Source organism: Bombina bombina, chromosome 10 (genome assembly GCF_027579735.1).
Source record: "Bombina bombina isolate aBomBom1 chromosome 10, aBomBom1.pri, whole genome shotgun sequence".
Taxonomy (NCBI): domain Eukaryota; kingdom Metazoa; phylum Chordata; class Amphibia; order Anura; family Bombinatoridae; genus Bombina; species Bombina bombina.
Genome location: NC_069508.1, coordinates 89,879,779 through 89,897,368, shown reverse-complemented (window position 1 = coordinate 89,897,368; position 17,590 = coordinate 89,879,779). Strand labels below are relative to the sequence as shown.

The 17,590-nt window shown below is 35.1% G+C and overlaps 1 long non-coding RNA gene across 1 annotated transcript in view; it reads right to left on the bottom strand.

The window, feature by feature from the left end:
* Positions 1 to 2,184: 2,184 nt before the first annotated feature.
* The window catches only part of LOC128641206 (uncharacterized), a 166,530-nt gene continuing 151,124 nt past the window's right edge, over positions 2,185 to 17,590 (bottom strand). The window contains exons 2-6 of the long non-coding RNA XR_008399454.1: positions 9,929 to 10,006; positions 9,362 to 9,576; positions 4,558 to 4,605; positions 2,723 to 2,788; positions 2,185 to 2,238 (exon numbers count right to left, since the gene is read on the bottom strand). This is a non-coding gene — a long non-coding RNA (uncharacterized LOC128641206). The remainder of the gene's footprint in view (positions 2,239 to 2,722; positions 2,789 to 4,557; positions 4,606 to 9,361; positions 9,577 to 9,928; positions 10,007 to 17,590) is intronic.

The window sequence follows — 17,590 nt, the reverse complement described above, 5'->3', positions numbered from 1 at the left end:
CGTCGTCTCTTATGCTCTGTTGCCACTCATCTGAGGCCAACCTCCACGATTCCCAGAGTGCTGCACCACAGCTCCGTGCAGACTCCATGGCATGCTGCAGAACTAGGTCTAGCAGCCTCTTGTATGCCTTTTCCAGTTCCCATTCTTGGACAATAAGCAATACCATATAGGATACCAGCCAGGGTACCCCCGAGAGATCCAACAGCTGCTCTCGGGAGAGGTAAATGTTCATTATTCTAAGTTTTGCCCCGCTCCCAAATTTTGAGTCTTCTGTCAACTTTTCCCATAGTAACCCAGGGCCACCAAAGCCCTCTGTGAGGGAGCAATCCTCCAGCCATGGCCGTACTTGCATAGCAAGCCATTGGAGGTCCCGGTAGCCGACCTCCACCCACATCTCTGCCTGGACCAGTCGATCTAGATCTGATAGCCATTCCTCCATGGGCTGCTTTCCCAGGAAAAGCACTCGCAAGTCCCACCGGACCCAGTACCTCTCATCATCTGTGGGGAGGACCTTTCCATCCCAATCCTTTTCTTGTTGAAGCCTCTCCCTCCATAGTTGCTGGCGGACAATGCTCCTCAACTCTGCTGGTCCAGTTCAGAACCAGGATCATCCAGCTGGGTCAGTGCCTCCTGTACTCTCCTTAGTTACTCGGCTTCCATAGTTACCAGCTACTGTGGCCCTTCTCTATCAGCATGAATCGTGTGGAAGAAGCAGATCCCACCGCTGCCACCAATGTGATGGATACCCCGGCTACCCTGACTTGGAAGCTCCACAAAACGGGTCCTGCTTCCTCCCTGCCGACTGCAGCTATGTAGCTGGCAAGTGACCACAGCCTGTAGCCACCCCTGATGCCGGACAGCATCAGTACCCAGGGTCCCACCCTGTGACAGACTCCAGCTACCCAGGCTGGGTAGCTCTGCCTGAGAATCCTTTCTCTGCCTTGAACAGGCTGCTATGTAGCCCAAGAAAGTGATTCTAGCAGGAGGTCACCCAAATAACTAGACAGACTAGCCTATTCAGGTGAAACAAGAAGAACTGCTTTATTGCACAGAAAACACAACTTTTATACATTTCCAACACATGGGGATTTAGTTACTACACAAATAGAAACAAATATTATACAATGGGACAAACATCAGACAATGGTTAGTTAAACAGATTCTAATCACATCCTGACTTACAAAAGGACAAATGGATGAATCATACAGTTAACAGAAAGACACCTTACACATAGTCTAGATAACAACAGGGGGGAGGTTATAGGTGTTTAACCCTTGCAGCCTGGTATCCGTGACACAGGTAAACACTGATTTACATATATATTTGGGTGATTGCCTTTATAATCTTTAATGGTCTAATTTTAAGCTTGATGCTTCAATCAATTACTCTTCTGAATATATACACAGTAGATACTACCATTCATCTTATCTATTAATAATATAATCGGCTCTATCTGATTCAAATTTCAGATTAATGTTGTGAATCTCTCTTTTACATTAGTATTAAATGTATGTCCTCCCAATAATTATAGACACATTCATCAATGCATGCTTTAATTTTGTGGAATATTAATGTTTGTTGGATTGCAATGGACAGTCTACACATAAATATTTTTTTTAAATATATTTACATCTCATACATCATTAAATTAAAACAAGGAATTTAAACATGATAATGTTTTATGTTTACTTAGAAGTGGTTTACAATTTATAAATAATAATGACATAAGGATATGGTCTGCATCTAGGCACTCAGATGAATAGCAATGACTGTCTGGACAATCAGAAGCTGATTATTGTGGAATTTAAACATGATAATGTTTTATGTTTACTTAGAAGTGGTTTACAATTTATAAATAATAATGCCATAAGGATATGGTCTGCATCTAGGCACTCAGATGAATTGCAATGACTGTCTGGACAATCAGAAGCTGATTATTGTGGATTTGCATGGAATATGCATGTGACATTGTGATGTCATTAATGACAAATCATACATAAAATTAAGAAAAATACAAACATATGTTCATGCTGCATGATATAGAAAGGGGGGCAGTAGTGTATTTTAAAAATAATGGAATCTTAAATTTTAAAGGGACAAGGCTGTATACTTTGTTTTTCTTCAAGAGAATGTTTTTTAAACAATAATACATGTTCAATACATGTTACATATATTTGACATACCATCAGACTCCAAGGGAGCCACTTCCTCCTCCATCTCACATGTTACATCAATCTCTGTAAAACATAACATGTTGTGTACATGTTAAAATCCTATATTCTAACATATTATGTTACTGTTGCTCAAGGACACATATCAATGTTGCATTAAAGAGATACTGATCCAAAGTCAGGAATTTCATAATTTTGATGGAGCATACAAATGAAATTAGATTTCTAATTATTAACATTTTAGTCTCTGTATTTTTACAATATTTTTAAAAGCTGAGTACATGGAACATTTAAGAGTTCTCATGTATGTATCACTTGATGATTGTTGTCTACATTTTTTTTTAAAAAACATATGCTAGCCATGTTCTGAAGCACAAAGGTATAGACTGAGAAGCTTTGAGATCTTAATCTTAATAAATAAAATAAAATATATATAATCAGAGGAGTAAATTATATGTTTTATTCAAATGGAATGCTTCATCAGAATCATGATCATAATATTTAATAATAATGCACCTTCAATGACATATGAATGAGTCAATGGACTTACCAGAAGCCTGCAAAGGCTGTTCACCATTGCTGCTGGATTCCTCTATGCTCGCCACATAAACTACATCTATTAATGATATTAAAATATATTAGTGAACACAGTTTGGACATCACTAAATCACATTGGTCGAGAATCTAACAAATAATATACTTAGAAATTGGAAGAATAGAGCACTAATATGAACCATAAATTTATGAGTTAATCAAGGTGATTGTAAAGAAAATAATGTCTTTCACATATGTTTGATTTCTTACTATATTAGACAGCCAATTCTTCTCATATGATTATATGGCATATATAAATAAAAGTATTGATCCATGTTTTTAAAATAATACACACACAACACTTGCAATAGCAACTGGTGACAAATGAAACCTAATCCATGTGGCACATCGATCCATTTGTGCAATGTACAGTAATCTGTTTTTGGACACAACACATATTGATCACAATTTAAAACAGAAGATATTTGTAAAAATATGTCATCATGGTGCTGTTAGAGTATGCTTATATATAAAGGAAGTCCAAGAGTGAATATGTGATATGCATATCAATATTGTTTCATCCAAACAGTGTAATGATTAATGAGTATATTTATTATTAAAGGGACACTGAACCCAAATCTTTAATCTTGTGATTCAGATAGAGCATGCATTTTTAAGCATATTTATAATTTACTCCTATTATCAATTTTTCCGCGTTCTCTTGCTTTCTTTCTTTGAAAAATAAGGCAGATAATAAATATTTGGTTTCAGAACCATGAAAAGCACTTGTTTATTGGTCGGTGAATGTATCCACCAATCAGCAAGACCAACCCAGGTTGTTCCCCAAAAATAGACCGGCATCTAAACTTTACATTCTTGCATTTCAAATAAAAATAACAAGAGAATGAATAAAATTTGATTATGAGAGTAAATGATAAAGTTTATTAATATTGAATGCTCTATCTGAATCACAAAATAGAAATGTAGTGTTCAGTGTCCCTTTAATAATAAATATAAATATATCTTTATTTGACAATGTCGCTGTTAATGAATTGTCTAGTTCATATGTTGATGTAATGAATGGGATGGATCATGCAATTAGAATCAAATATGTAATTTAAGGATATCATCAGGATTCTTTAATTATCCTTTGCTCTTAAAGGGACATGAAGCTACAAATGTGTAATTGTATTAATTTGCATGATTCAAATCCAGCATGTGATTTTAAAAAACATTCAAATATACTTTTTGATTTGAAAGTTTTATTAAGGAGCAACTATGCACTACTGTTATCTGAAGACAAGTGTTGAACAAATCAAAATAGGCAATTTTGTGCATCAAACAATCAGCAGGTTACTCCAAGTAATGCATTACTGATGCTGAGCCAACTTAGATATGATTTTCAACTAATGATAACAATAGACTAAAGCAAGGTAGATAATCAAAGAAAATTATGTTTTTTTTAAAATTTCATGTCCCTTTAATGATAAAAAATAAATTATCAAAGCATACGAGAAATATATTTCTGTAATCTGCACATATGTAAAAATGTGTTTATGTTGTCTAAATGTAGACAAAAAATGTAAAAACACTACCCAGGGGAAGAATATTAAATGGGCATAACCCTAAGATTACATTAAAATGAATAGATCAAGAATCTAAGGAATATCTTCTAATACTTATAACTGAGATTTGGACTACAATGGGATCCCAACTCTGATTTGTGATTCTTCTTTGAAAATAACAAGAAAATAGAATTGGAGTATCCCTATAAATATAGATCAATATGAATGTATTATCTAATGTTATGTCCAAGTTTGTAAGAGAAAGGTAAATTAAAATGAGACATACCATGCTGTGATGAACACGGGCTTGAGGTTCCAGCAACAACATCCATATCTGTAAAATATTCAATCAGGATTGGATATCATTAATACAAATCAGGCCATGGACACGAACAATCAGATTTTGATATTCTAATTGACAAACTAAAATTATATTTGAATTCACGCGAGTTAATTGTTTACTAAATTAATGGATAAAGAGATCATGTATTCTCATTTTCTTTCTTTTATGTTGTTGACTGTCGCTTTAAGTCATTTTGTGTCTTATTGCATTGTCATCAATTGATAGAGATTGTTCAATTTTTATTTGATCTTGCTAGTATAGCTTTTATAATGTAAAATATTGTAAATAAGGATGCTGTATTCTTCAAATATATACTAATTAACGTATACATTTGAACAACATGTCTAAAGTTATGCCACTGTTACAGCAAACACATGTTCACGTGTGTGCGCAATCCTATCTTTCGTGATCATTGCGCAATGATTCAAAGCAGAATTGCGCATCCGTGATTCAGAATTGATTTTGATATAATAGTGTGATGAGTATCATTTCTAAAGACTTCAAATATATTTCCAATTGGGTGTATTAGATTCCAATCAAATATTTTTTAATATTGAATGATAACAATTAATGTTTAGAACTGTAATATGATTCGATAGTCAATGTAGGAAATGGCGGATGATAACGATTTCACGGATGCGCAATACCATTTTCACTCTGTGACGCATATTCTGGAGAGTGCAAGAAACATCATTCCTATTTCATGTGTGACAATTCTAAATTCAGATATCTAAACATCATAAGTAGCGTGTGTTGTGAGAACTATATAGGTTGAATATCTGACTATATACACATTACTTAAATATCTACTCAAATATTAATATATAATTTGAAGTCTGATATTTACCTGGTTCAGCCTCTCGACTTTCATCTCCCAGGCCACCGGACGGAGAAGCAGCTGCACTGGCCTCCGGGTCAGGACTTTCAGATCCAGCAGCTGGGAGGGAAGAAGAAGAAGCCGAGGAGCGAGAGGATCTAAATCTGCGGGGGACCCGGAGATTGAGGAGGTCGCATAAAGTCGCCTCATAAGTTAGCAGGTACACTTTTCGTGGGGGTGGATCCTGCTTTCCATCCCTCCGATGGGCTTTTACCCACTCCTTTATGAGGGCGACTTTTTTGCTGAGACGCAACCTCATATCCTCGAACCTCCGCATGATTTGATCCGTGGTCCTCTGGATGCCACACACCAAATTAACATCATTGGTGATAGACACCCAGAGGGCCTTCTTAATGTTCTGCTTCGTCGACCTCTTCTTGTTCCCAAACAGCTGCGGATAGAAGTCCTCGAAGGCATTGACCAGTGCTGCACTCTCTGGCTTGGTGAACTTGGGAGACGTCATGCCTGCTTGTTTGTATAATAAATAAATATATATATATATATATATATATACTGTATATACGTATACTAACAGGCATTAGAGAACTGACAAAAATGGCAACGTGTAATGGACTTTTATATGGTGAAGTAAACATGATATGCACCATGGGACATGGTATCTGTACATCTGAATGGATAAAAGTTTGTCTGTGAGACCATACTGACTCAAGTTATGTTTGTGTGATGAACTCTGATTGGCCTTTACTTAATGTTTCATATCTTAGTAACTTCCATACACATACCTCCTGGGACGTGCTGTTAATACATATGTCATGTAGACTTATTTGTAATTTATGGGACTGTTATGCGGATATGTGTGGCGCAGATGTAATATACGTGATCCATTAAATATTAATATATTAAGTCAACATTTTTTTTTGTGTGTAAATATAATCCAGTCACGTTAGTAAATGTTTTACACATTTCAATGTTTAATATCGATAAGGTTCTTTAATACCAATAATTTTTATTACTAAAAAGTAAACATTGTATGCATTTATTGTTTAATAAATACATTTCGTGACTTATTGTGAGGTATTGACATTGGTCTATTAAATGTATTTATAATACACATCGATTGTGTGCTAGTGCGTGGCATTAGACTAGAATTTTTAAATATGCGAATCTCGTGTTGCAAGATACGTTTCCCACGCTATATTTCTGAAATGCATAATTTCTAGTTATAATGGCCGGAACTTGGATAATATGTTAATAAATGTTAAAATACACGTTTGTTCATTATTAGTAAATAAACCTCAAGCTTGTATTTGTCTGATCTGCTCACATATGTTATTGTGCAATGGTGTCTTTATTTTAAAATGTAACTATATATTTAGAATATTATTTAGATATCCTTAACAGAAGAATTTGAAATGCACATGGTTGAGCCAATCACACAAGGCATCTCTGTTCATCCACTAATCTTCAGGTACTGAGCATATCTAGATATGGTTGTAAAGGAAATAATATCAAAAGAATGAATTAAAATTGATGATAGAATACAATTTTAATGTTTAAAATTATATTTTATTTAGGAATCCAGAAAGAAACGCTTTGAAATTACCGTCCCTTTAATGAGCTAATATGCAATCTTGAACTTGATCTAAATACATCTGTCTAAACATTGTAAATATGCATTGTTGGCCAGCCACAAATAAGTAGATATTTCCCAGTAATGCTTTGCTGATCCTAAACCTATGCATCTGCATTTCTCAAACTTACGATAACATGAGAATAAAGCATATTTGTATTAGCTTCTGTATTGTTTGCCCCACTGTGAATGAAATATCTTCCAATGGCTGTATTTATACAGCTTTACCTTAAAGGGACATTAAGTTATATGTTCTTTACTGATTTAGATGGATAATACAATGTTAAAACAACGTTATATTTAGTTCGATTATCTCATTATCTTTTATTGCTTGATATTCTTGCCTGAAAATCATATCTGGATAGCTTCTGTTGCTGATGATTGGTGGTTGCACATAGATGCCTTATGTCATTGTCTAACCCATGTGCATTGCTATTTCTTTAACAAAGGATATCTAAAGACTGAATCTAATTAGATAATAGAAGTAAATTTAAATGTTGTTTTAAAAGGTATGTATTATCTCTCTGAATCACTAAATTAAATTTTGTTGGAATGTCCCTTTAAGGACAAAACCATTAGGAATACGTGGAGTATAATCGCTAGAAATTATCTTTAGAGATTAGTTAACTGACCCTTCAAATGACTCCACTAGAGCTGAAAAGTAATCAATATGGCATACAATAACTAGCTTGGTGTAAATGTGAAATGAACTTACTTTTTATTTACAGATCATTTCTAATATATATGGAGATTAGAATGTAAATCTAACATTAAACTACACTGTCACTTTAATGTAAGTTAAACACTTTCATTTCTTAAAAGTGAAATGAACAAAGTCCTCGTCATAAACATTTTATGATTTTAACATCTATGAATCACACAATAGAAGCATAGATAGATGTATTTAACTCCAAATTAAATTTTGGAAGATACTTGACTTTAACATTATCTGAATAAATGTGTTGATAATTTGCATTCAATACATTAACCAAGATTATTATATTTGATATCAGGCATGTGCTTGTAAAATAGATGACTTTAACAGTCATGGGACTAATATTTTGTTTACATGTCAGAATATTAGATGGAAATATCTCTTCTTATATTACTGTGATAGAGATATGTCTCAAAGAATATGTATTTTACAAAATTAACACGAAAAATATATAGTATGAAAATAAATTTATTGACAAAAAAAAGAAAAGAAAATAAATATTAAAAACATTAGTCATTTATGTTATTTAATGAACACATGTCTTAACATATTCCTTAAATCTAATAATTGTTAAATCATCTTGTGTCTATGCTCTAACATGTATTTTTTGTCTTGATATTAAAAACAGATTCATACTTGAAATCTATGGGGCCTATCTATCAAGTTCCGAATGGAGCTTGATGCCCCGTGTTTCTGGCGAGCCTGCAGGCTCGCCAGAAACAGCAGTTATGAAACAGCAGTCACAAAGACCGCTGCTCCATAACCTGTCTGCCTGCTCTGAGCAGGCGGACAGACATCGCCGGAATTCAACCCGATCGAGTACGATCGGGTTGAGTGACACCCCCTGCTGGCGGCCGATTGGCAGCGAGTCTGCAGGGGGCAGCGTTGCACCAGCAGCTCTTTTGAGCTGCTGGTGCAATGCTTAATACGGAGAGTGTATTGCTCTCCGTATTCAGCTAGGTCTGGCGGACCTGATCCGCATTGTCGGATCGGGTCCGCCAGACTTTGTTAAATATAGGCCTATATCTATCCATAATTTTAAATTAATACCATTATATTATCTAATCAATATTTGAATTAAACATTAGCATTTAAAATTAGACAAAATAATACATATCACATTTTAAAAATATTTTCATATTGGATTGTATGAGGAACATAATTGAATGTAATATTTCATGTCCCTTCAAATAATATACCTCTATATAAACTATAAAATGTATCCCTTTGTCTGATTGGTCAGAATCTGAGTCCTCTCTAGCATAAAGTAGGGGTAATGTATCTAAAATAAACATATTCTAATATAGGACATGTATATATTCCTAATTATTTTAACATTCTTCCTCCTGTGATTCTTAAATAGCATGCATTGTGCAAACTAACCTGGATGTATGGTATTTGAAATGCAATTATCTTCAAAATATCAATTTATCTTCATTAGGTATCTTATTCATCATTTTAAAGATAGATGATTGTGAAATACCATCTAAAAAAATAAAATAAATCTAAGTGTCTCCAGTAGGATGCATCCACAGTCTTGTTCCATAAAATTGTTGCCACTTACCACGTGAACGTGTCTTTGTATGGTTTTCAAGGTCAGCACATTTGAAAGACAATGCCAGACATGATCACATTGGTATTCATCACTTTCAGTCTCGGATTCATCACTTTCAGTCTGGGATTCATCACTTTCAGTCTTGAACTCTTCACTTTCAGTGTTGAATTCTTCACTTTCAGTCTTGAATTCTTCACTTTCAGTCATTAGATGAAGTAATCTCCCTAATGACAGAAAAGGTGTAAATCAAATAATTAATAGAAGTGTGTGACTTAGTTCTGCTCCCCCCCATTTCTGAAACTATTTATATCACTAGCTTACTAAGCGTGTGTAGAATCTTATGTTATGTTCTATCAATCAAGTGTGAAGATGAGTCATACATTGTGCAGACCTAACCTCTGATGTATGACTTTGAATATGACTTTGAAGCATATAGTCTTACTAGAGGATCCCTTTCTGAGTATCCAAAAATCTATTAATGTGTAAACTAAATACTACTTTTAAAAATGTATGCCATATGATGGCTGATTGTGCAAAATTCCCTCCAGCCACAGTCCATACATTGTTTATACTTACCAGCTGATGTTGTCTTTAAAACCAGGTGGTGAAGTCATTACAGGAGCCAATACCAGAATCATCTGATGTATGAATTACCTATAATGATAATAATAATAATAATAATAATAAATTCCTTTTTTATAATCATTTTTGAACAATCCTAACATGTTTGCACAATTCTCTACTTCTCATTTCCCTAAAATTCACACATATTTGCAATGCTCCTATATAACTTCTAGTGTTTACCATCTGAAGTGGCTGTTGATAATGTTTGCTCTGACATTAAATAGCCCCTCTAGACCAGGCTCGTCCTCATCATCTTGGCAGAGGCGTCAGGGCGCCTGGACAGCCTGCAGCATCCCAGCCCGCTGTGCAATGTTATGCAGGCTGCTGCAGGCTATAACGATCTTCGCCACCTTACTAGGGCTGTATTGGAGGGCTCCTCAAGGCCTGTCCAGGCATCTTAGTCTCATTTTGAGGAGCCCAAACATCCTCTCCACTACAGCCCTAGTCCACTTGTGCGCCCGATTGTACTGCTCCTGGGCCTCGTCCGTGGGGTTACGTATAGGCGTAATGAGCCAAGGCCATCTCATGTAACCTGAATCACTTATAAATAATTAACATAACAGCATGACAATTAAAAATATCATTAAAATTAGTATATTAATTATATGAGGTGCTGAGGGGGGGAGGAGTGGCATAGTGGTGTCGCCTTACGTCACACAGGAAGTTGCTGAGGAGCTGTGCAACTGCAGTGTGAGGCAGAGAGGGAAGGTGCTGAGAACTGAGCACCTACCAGGAGCTAAAGAAGCTAGCTCTGTCTAGCAGCAAAGCTGCATTCCAACAAACCCACTGAGGCATAGTGGGTCTGCAGGTCGGCAGAGTGACGGTAAATAGGATGAACTGGATGATCCGGGAACAAGCCACGGCCAGGAGGAATGGCATAGGCCCACGGTAGTGAGTCTGCTTTAGAAATTCAACCACCAGTAACAACAGGTGAGACCCTCCCCCTAAGTTTAAGCATGCAGGCCCTAAGATACAGAGGGTTAATATAAGGAAGAATTCAACAACAGAGGAAATAAGGTACTGCTCTCCTCCATAACTCTTTCTTAATATCAGACTGTGCATTGTAAAGCGATTGTAGCAATACCTGGTTTTGAAGGGGAAAAAAGAAAAAGATGAACATTTAAAATACAGCAGCATCTGAAAACTTTGAACTGAGTGTTTACAATTGTGCACTGTTTGAGGTGTGATAGTGTGGCATGTGAATACTCTATGGGCAATAAGGTGAATACTTAAGCCTGTGATATTTAAGCCAGAATATCTGGGCACTAAGCAATTCCAGAGAAGTGTAGCTGCAGTTACAAGCTTAAGCACACATCTACTTCCCCTCCCCCGCTGCAGAAAAAAATCCTTAAACTACTCAGACAATAAGGAAGAAGGGAGAGGAGATTAGTTTTGGGCCCATCTGTATGAACATTCAGAGTGTAACTATATGTTTAATTAACAAAAAGGGTGTGTGAGTGGCTGCTACAAAATCAAAGGGGGCTGGGTCTGCAATCTTTTTACTGGCTAAAGAGAATGTGAACTTTTGTTAAACCAGGCTGACTATAAAGCTGTTCTACAACTCTTCACCCTTTAAGTATAAAGGTTTATGATAGATGGTATGAATATAAGCCCCTTCCTCAATCCACTTAAAGTTTTGGAACTTCTCTACTTCTTAAAAACAAAGTAACATATTACAGGGCTTGAGATCATAAATCTCCCCTATTTGCTTTAAAGAGCTAACAAGCTGACAAGCTGATATATGTGTAATGATAAAGGAAAGGCTTTGCATGGATAAATACCTGAAATCTCAGAAAATGTCACCAAAATAAAAAACAGGGGATAGAAAATCTACTAAAAATATTAATATTTCTGGCTCATCAATACTGGAAGAAGAAAGTGAGGCCAATATTATTGCTAATCAAGTTTCTGCATTAATTTTTCCTAAAATGGAAGAAATAAATATAAAATTGGCTTCAATTATGTAGGAGATGAAGAGGCAAAATGAGCGGCACACAGAAATGGAGCAAAGAATTCCATACTGTGAAGATAATTTAACTACTCAGGATACCAAACTTAATTTATTAATAAAACAAAATGTTAAATTGGAAGCTAAAGTTGAAGAATTGGAGGACAGAAGCAGACAAAACAACTTAAGGATAATTGGGCTAACTGAAGAGGTTAAACCAGAAAACTTGATACACTTTGCAGAAATAATCCTGCCTTCACTATTGGAAATAGAAGGAGGTGGAGTGAGATTTGTGGTAGAAAGAGCCCACCGGGTGGGACGAGTATTGGAAGCCTCTGGGACAAGACCAGCTAGGCCCAGAGCTGTGGTGGTGAAATATCTGTCCTTTCAAAGCAAATGGGCTATCTTGAGAGCCTATAGAAAACTGCATCAGCTCACTTATAAAGAAGGCAGAGTTTTAATCTTTCAGGATTTTTCAAATGAGACTGCAAGCAAAAGGAAAGCATTCTCACATATCTGTACACAGTTGGTGAAGGGAGGGAAGAACTTTTCCTTAATGTATCCAGCTAAATTGAAAATCAGAGAGGGGAACGACTTTTTTTGTTTTTGAATCCCCAGATCAAGCCCAAAGATTTCTGGACAGAGATATGAAACCCAATTAGTTTTTTTTATTGCTGGACTACCCATCACCTTCCAGTGATGCTTTTTTTCCCTGGGGGATTAAGGATAATTTCCCGTTTCTTTTTTTTCTGGGTTTTATTTTTTTTTTGCATATTTAGATACTCATAGAGAATCTATAGGAATAATATATTAGTTTGTTTATTGAAAATATGAATGTAAAATGTAAAGCACTGTAGGCAAGGGAATCTTTGCAGAATTAGGTCAGCTCTCTTTAATTGTATAGGTTTTATGTGTTTAATCATTTAATGAATTTTTATTTAAAATTGTGTTTTTTTTTCTCCCTGGATACCTAGATACTTATAGAAGAGTTCACAGGAACAATAAACTAGTTTGTTTATTGATAATATGGAAAATATGAGAAATGAATGTAAAGCACATTTGGTATATTTAGATACTCATAGAGAGTTCACAGGAATAATACACTATTTTGTTTATTGAAAATATGAAAATGAATGTAAAGCACTGAAGGCAAGGACATTTTTTGCACAATTGGGTTAGCTTTTTTGTAATTGTATAGGTTTTATGTGTTTAGATATTTAATGAAGGTTTATTTTTTTTTATTTTTTTTTCTTGCATATTTAGATACTCACAGAGAGTCCACAAGAACAATTTATTAGTTAGTTCATTGAAAATATGAAAATAAATGTAAAGCACTAAAGGCAAGGGAATTTTTGCACAATTGGGTTAGCTCTTTTGTAATTGAACAGGTTTATGTGTTTAGACATTTAAAGAAGGTTCTTTTTTTTTTTTTTTTGCATACTTAGATATTTATAGAGAGTTTACACGAATAACATACCAGCTTGTTTATTGAAAAAATGGAAAATATGCAAAATGAATGTAAAGCACTGAGGGCAAGGAAATCATTGCACAATTGGGTTAGCTTTTTTGTAATTGTATAGGTTTTATGTGTTTAGATGCTCAATGAAGGTTTTTTTTGTTGTTGTTTTTTTTTGTTTCTCTCCTTTGTGCATACTTAAATACTTATAGAGAGCTTACAGGAATAATATACCAGCTTGTTTATTGAAAAAATGGAAATTATGAGAAATTAACGTAAAGTACTGAAGGCAAGGGAATTTTTGCATAATTGGGTTAGCTCTTTTGTAATTGTATAGATTTTATGTGTCTAGATTTTTAATGAAGGTTTTTTTTTTTTTTTCTCCTTTCCCTTCTAGGGAAGGGATTCACTGTGAGGTGTTAGGAATATAGAAAGGGTAATATGATGAGATGGGTATCTGTCCAATGTGTATTAAAATGAAAGTATATGGAATAATGACTCATAAAGATGAGTTAAAGATAGAAACAATAAGGAGAGGACTTAGTTGCTTTGATGTATATGGTCTTGTCCCTTTTCCCCCTCTTCCCACCCCCCCCCCTTCCCCTTTTTTTTTTTTCTTCTCTCTGAAGGAAAGAAATGGTTAAATTACTATCTTGGAATGTAGGGGGGATAAATTCCCTAATAAAACGCAAAGCCATTGTGAATTTCTTGAGTAAGAAGAAAGTGGATATTATAGGCCTCCAGGAAACACACCTGTCTGAGTGTGAACATCAAAAAAGCAGAGCGGGATGGATAGCTGAAGTTATTGGCTCATCATATAAGAAATCTGCACGGGGGGGGGGGGGGGGGTAGCAATTGTACTACACCAGAAACTGAATTATATAATTAATAAAAAAATAATCAATAAGGAAGGGAGATATGTGTTTATACATATAAATATAGATGGTAGGGGTTATTTTATTGGAAACATATATAGTCCCAATAAATTAGATTGGAAATTCTGGGGGAACATCTTTAAAATTATAGATACATTTTCAATGTATGAGACAATAATTATGGGAGACTATAATATTACACCAGACTATCTCCTTGATAGAGGGAAACTGGGGGGCAATCAGAGGAAAACAATTCCCAATCGGAATGCAAAATATGAAAAAAAAAAAAATTCAACTCTATTAGAATCATACAATTTGAGGGATGTATGGAGATTTTTCAATCCCAATAATTTAGAATGTACGTGCCTATCAAAAACACATTTGACATTAGCTCGGTTAGATTTATTTTTGATATCCGGAACATTGATCAATAGAATTGAGGACACAAAAATCTTGGAGTTTACATTATCAGATCATGCTCCTATAGTTTTGATAATAAAGGAACCTAATAAGCCAAATTATAACTCATTTTATATGCCCAGTTATTTGAATAACTCTTTTAAGTTTGCCCAGTTTTTAAAGGGAAAATGGCAGGAATTCAAGTACAACAATCTGAATTATTCAGGGAATGTAGACATTTATTGGGAAGCAGCAAAAGCTACTTTGAAAGCAGATATTACAACATACATAATTAAAGCAAAGAAAGAAATTTGCAGACAAAGGAGAATAGAGAAGCTTATTATAAAGAAGGGAAAGAAAGAGATGAGTTTTTGCTCTCTATAGCAGGGAAAGCCCTTTTGAAAGGTTCAGCATATTTTGAAAGATTCGGGAATAAAGGCATTAAATATCTAGCGAATTTGATAAATAGAACAAAAAAAAAAGGAAAACAATAGGTTTAATTAACTCAGAGGGTAAAATACAAAATAAAGTGGAAGAGATTACATTATTATTTCAGAAATATTTTGCAGATCTATATCTATCTCAATCTCCTAAAAAAAAAACTATTCAGAAGTTTTTAACAAACATTAAGCTTCCAAAAATTACAGAGGAAGATAAAACAGAGCTTAATGCACCTATCACTGAGATAGATATTTTAAATACCCTAAAGGCTATGAGCAAGGGAAAGGCACCTGGGCCGGATGGCTTGCCACTAGAGTTTTATCTATGCCTTAAAGAGGATATTGTAGAAACTCTGAGGCAAGTATATAATCATTTCTGTATTCATAGTCAAAAGATCTCTGTACAATTTAAGTCAGCTAATATTATTCTCCTCCCTAAGGAGGTGAAAGATGTTACACAATTATCTTCTTATAGGCCAATCTCTCTTTTAAATCTTGATTACAAGATATTGATGAAAATAATGGCGGATAGACTTAAAACTATTCTTCCAAGATTACTCCATATTGATCAGGCGGGGTTTGTAATGGGTAGAACTCCAGAAATGAATATAAGGAAGATACTCCAAGTAATATGCAAGTATAGTAGCCACAGTTGTGGGGAGAATGACTCGGCTCTGCCGGAGGCCTTCCTGCTATCTTTGGATGCAGAGAAGGCCTTCGACAGAGTCGAGTGGGCATTCATGATGGAAGTATTGGCTAGATATGCTTTTGAGGGTGGGTTTTGGGGATTAATAGCGAATGTATACTCTGATTCAGAAGCTTCAGTTTTGGTCAATAGCTATTTATCGTCCCCCTTCCCCTTGAAGAGGGGCACAAGGGAGGGCTGTCCTATGTCCCCATTGCTTTTTGATCTAGTACGGGAGCCACTGGCCATTCTTCTTAGGAGTTTTTGGTAGGTGCTGAGATTGGTAAAGAAAGGGTTAAAATTTTGCTTTTTGCGGATGATTTTTTAATGTTTGTTTCATCCCCAGATAAATGTGTCAAGGGTATAATAGATATACTGGACTCTTATGGAGTGGTATCAGGTTACAAAATCAATTACTCTAAATCCAAAATCTTATGGTTAAAGAAACCAACGGATACTCAAATATATCAATTCATAGAAACACAGAAATTAACGCCTAGATTTAGAGTTCTGCGGCCAAAGGGGTGCGTTAGCTACGCATGCTTTTTTCTGGCCGCACCTTTTAAATAACGCTGGTATTGAGAGTTCACAGAATGGCTGCGTTAGGCTCCAAAAAAGGAGCGTAGAGCATATTTAACGCAACTTCAACTCTCGATACCAGCGGTGCTTACGGACGCGGCCAGCTTCAAAAACGTGCTCGTGCACGATTCCCCCATAGAAAACAATGGGGCTGTTTGAGCTGGAAAAAACCTAACACCTGCAAAAAAGCCGCGTTCAGTTCCTAACGCAGCCCCATTGTTTGCTATGGGGAAACACTTCCTACGTCTGCACCTAACACTCTAACATGTACCCCGAGTCTAAACTCCCCTAACCTTACACTTATTAACCCCTATTCTACCGCCCCCGCTATCGCTGACCCCTGCATATTATTATTAACCCCTAATCTGCCGCTCCGTAAACCGCCGCTACTTACATTATCCCTATGTACCCCTAATCTGCTGCCCCTAACACCGCCGACCCCTATATTATATTTATTAACCCCTAATCTGCCCCCCACAACGTCGCCTCCACCTGCCTAAACTTATTAACCCCTAATCTGCCGAGAGGAACGCACCGCTATTATAATAAAGTTATTAACCCCTAATCCGCCTCACTAACCCTATAATAAATAGTATTAACCCCTAATCTGCCCTCCCTAACATCGCCGACACCTAACGTCAAACATTAACCCCTAATCTGCCGACTGGAGCTCACCGCTATTCTAATAAATGTATTAACCCCTAAAGCTAAGTCTAACCCTAACACTAACACCTCCCTAAATTAAATATAATTTAAATCTAACGAAATAAATTAACTCTTATTAAATAAATTATTCCTATTTAAAGCTAAATACTTACCTGTAAAATAAACCCTAATATAGCTACAATATAAATTATAATTATATTATAGCTATTTTAGGATTAATATTTATTTTACAGGCAACTTTGTATTTATTTTAACCAGGTACAATAGCTATTAAATAGTTAAGAACTATTTAATAGCTAAAATAGTTAAAATAATTACAAAATTACCTGTAAAATAAATCCTAACCTAAGTTACAATTAAACCTAACACTACACTATCAATAAATTAATTAAATAAAATACCTACAATTAACTACAATTAAACCTAATACTACACTATCAATAAATTAATTAAATACAATATCTACAAATAAATACAATGAAATAAACTAACTAAAGTACAAAAAATAAAAAAGAACTAAGTTACAAAAAATAAAAAAATATTTACAAACATCAGAAAAATATTAC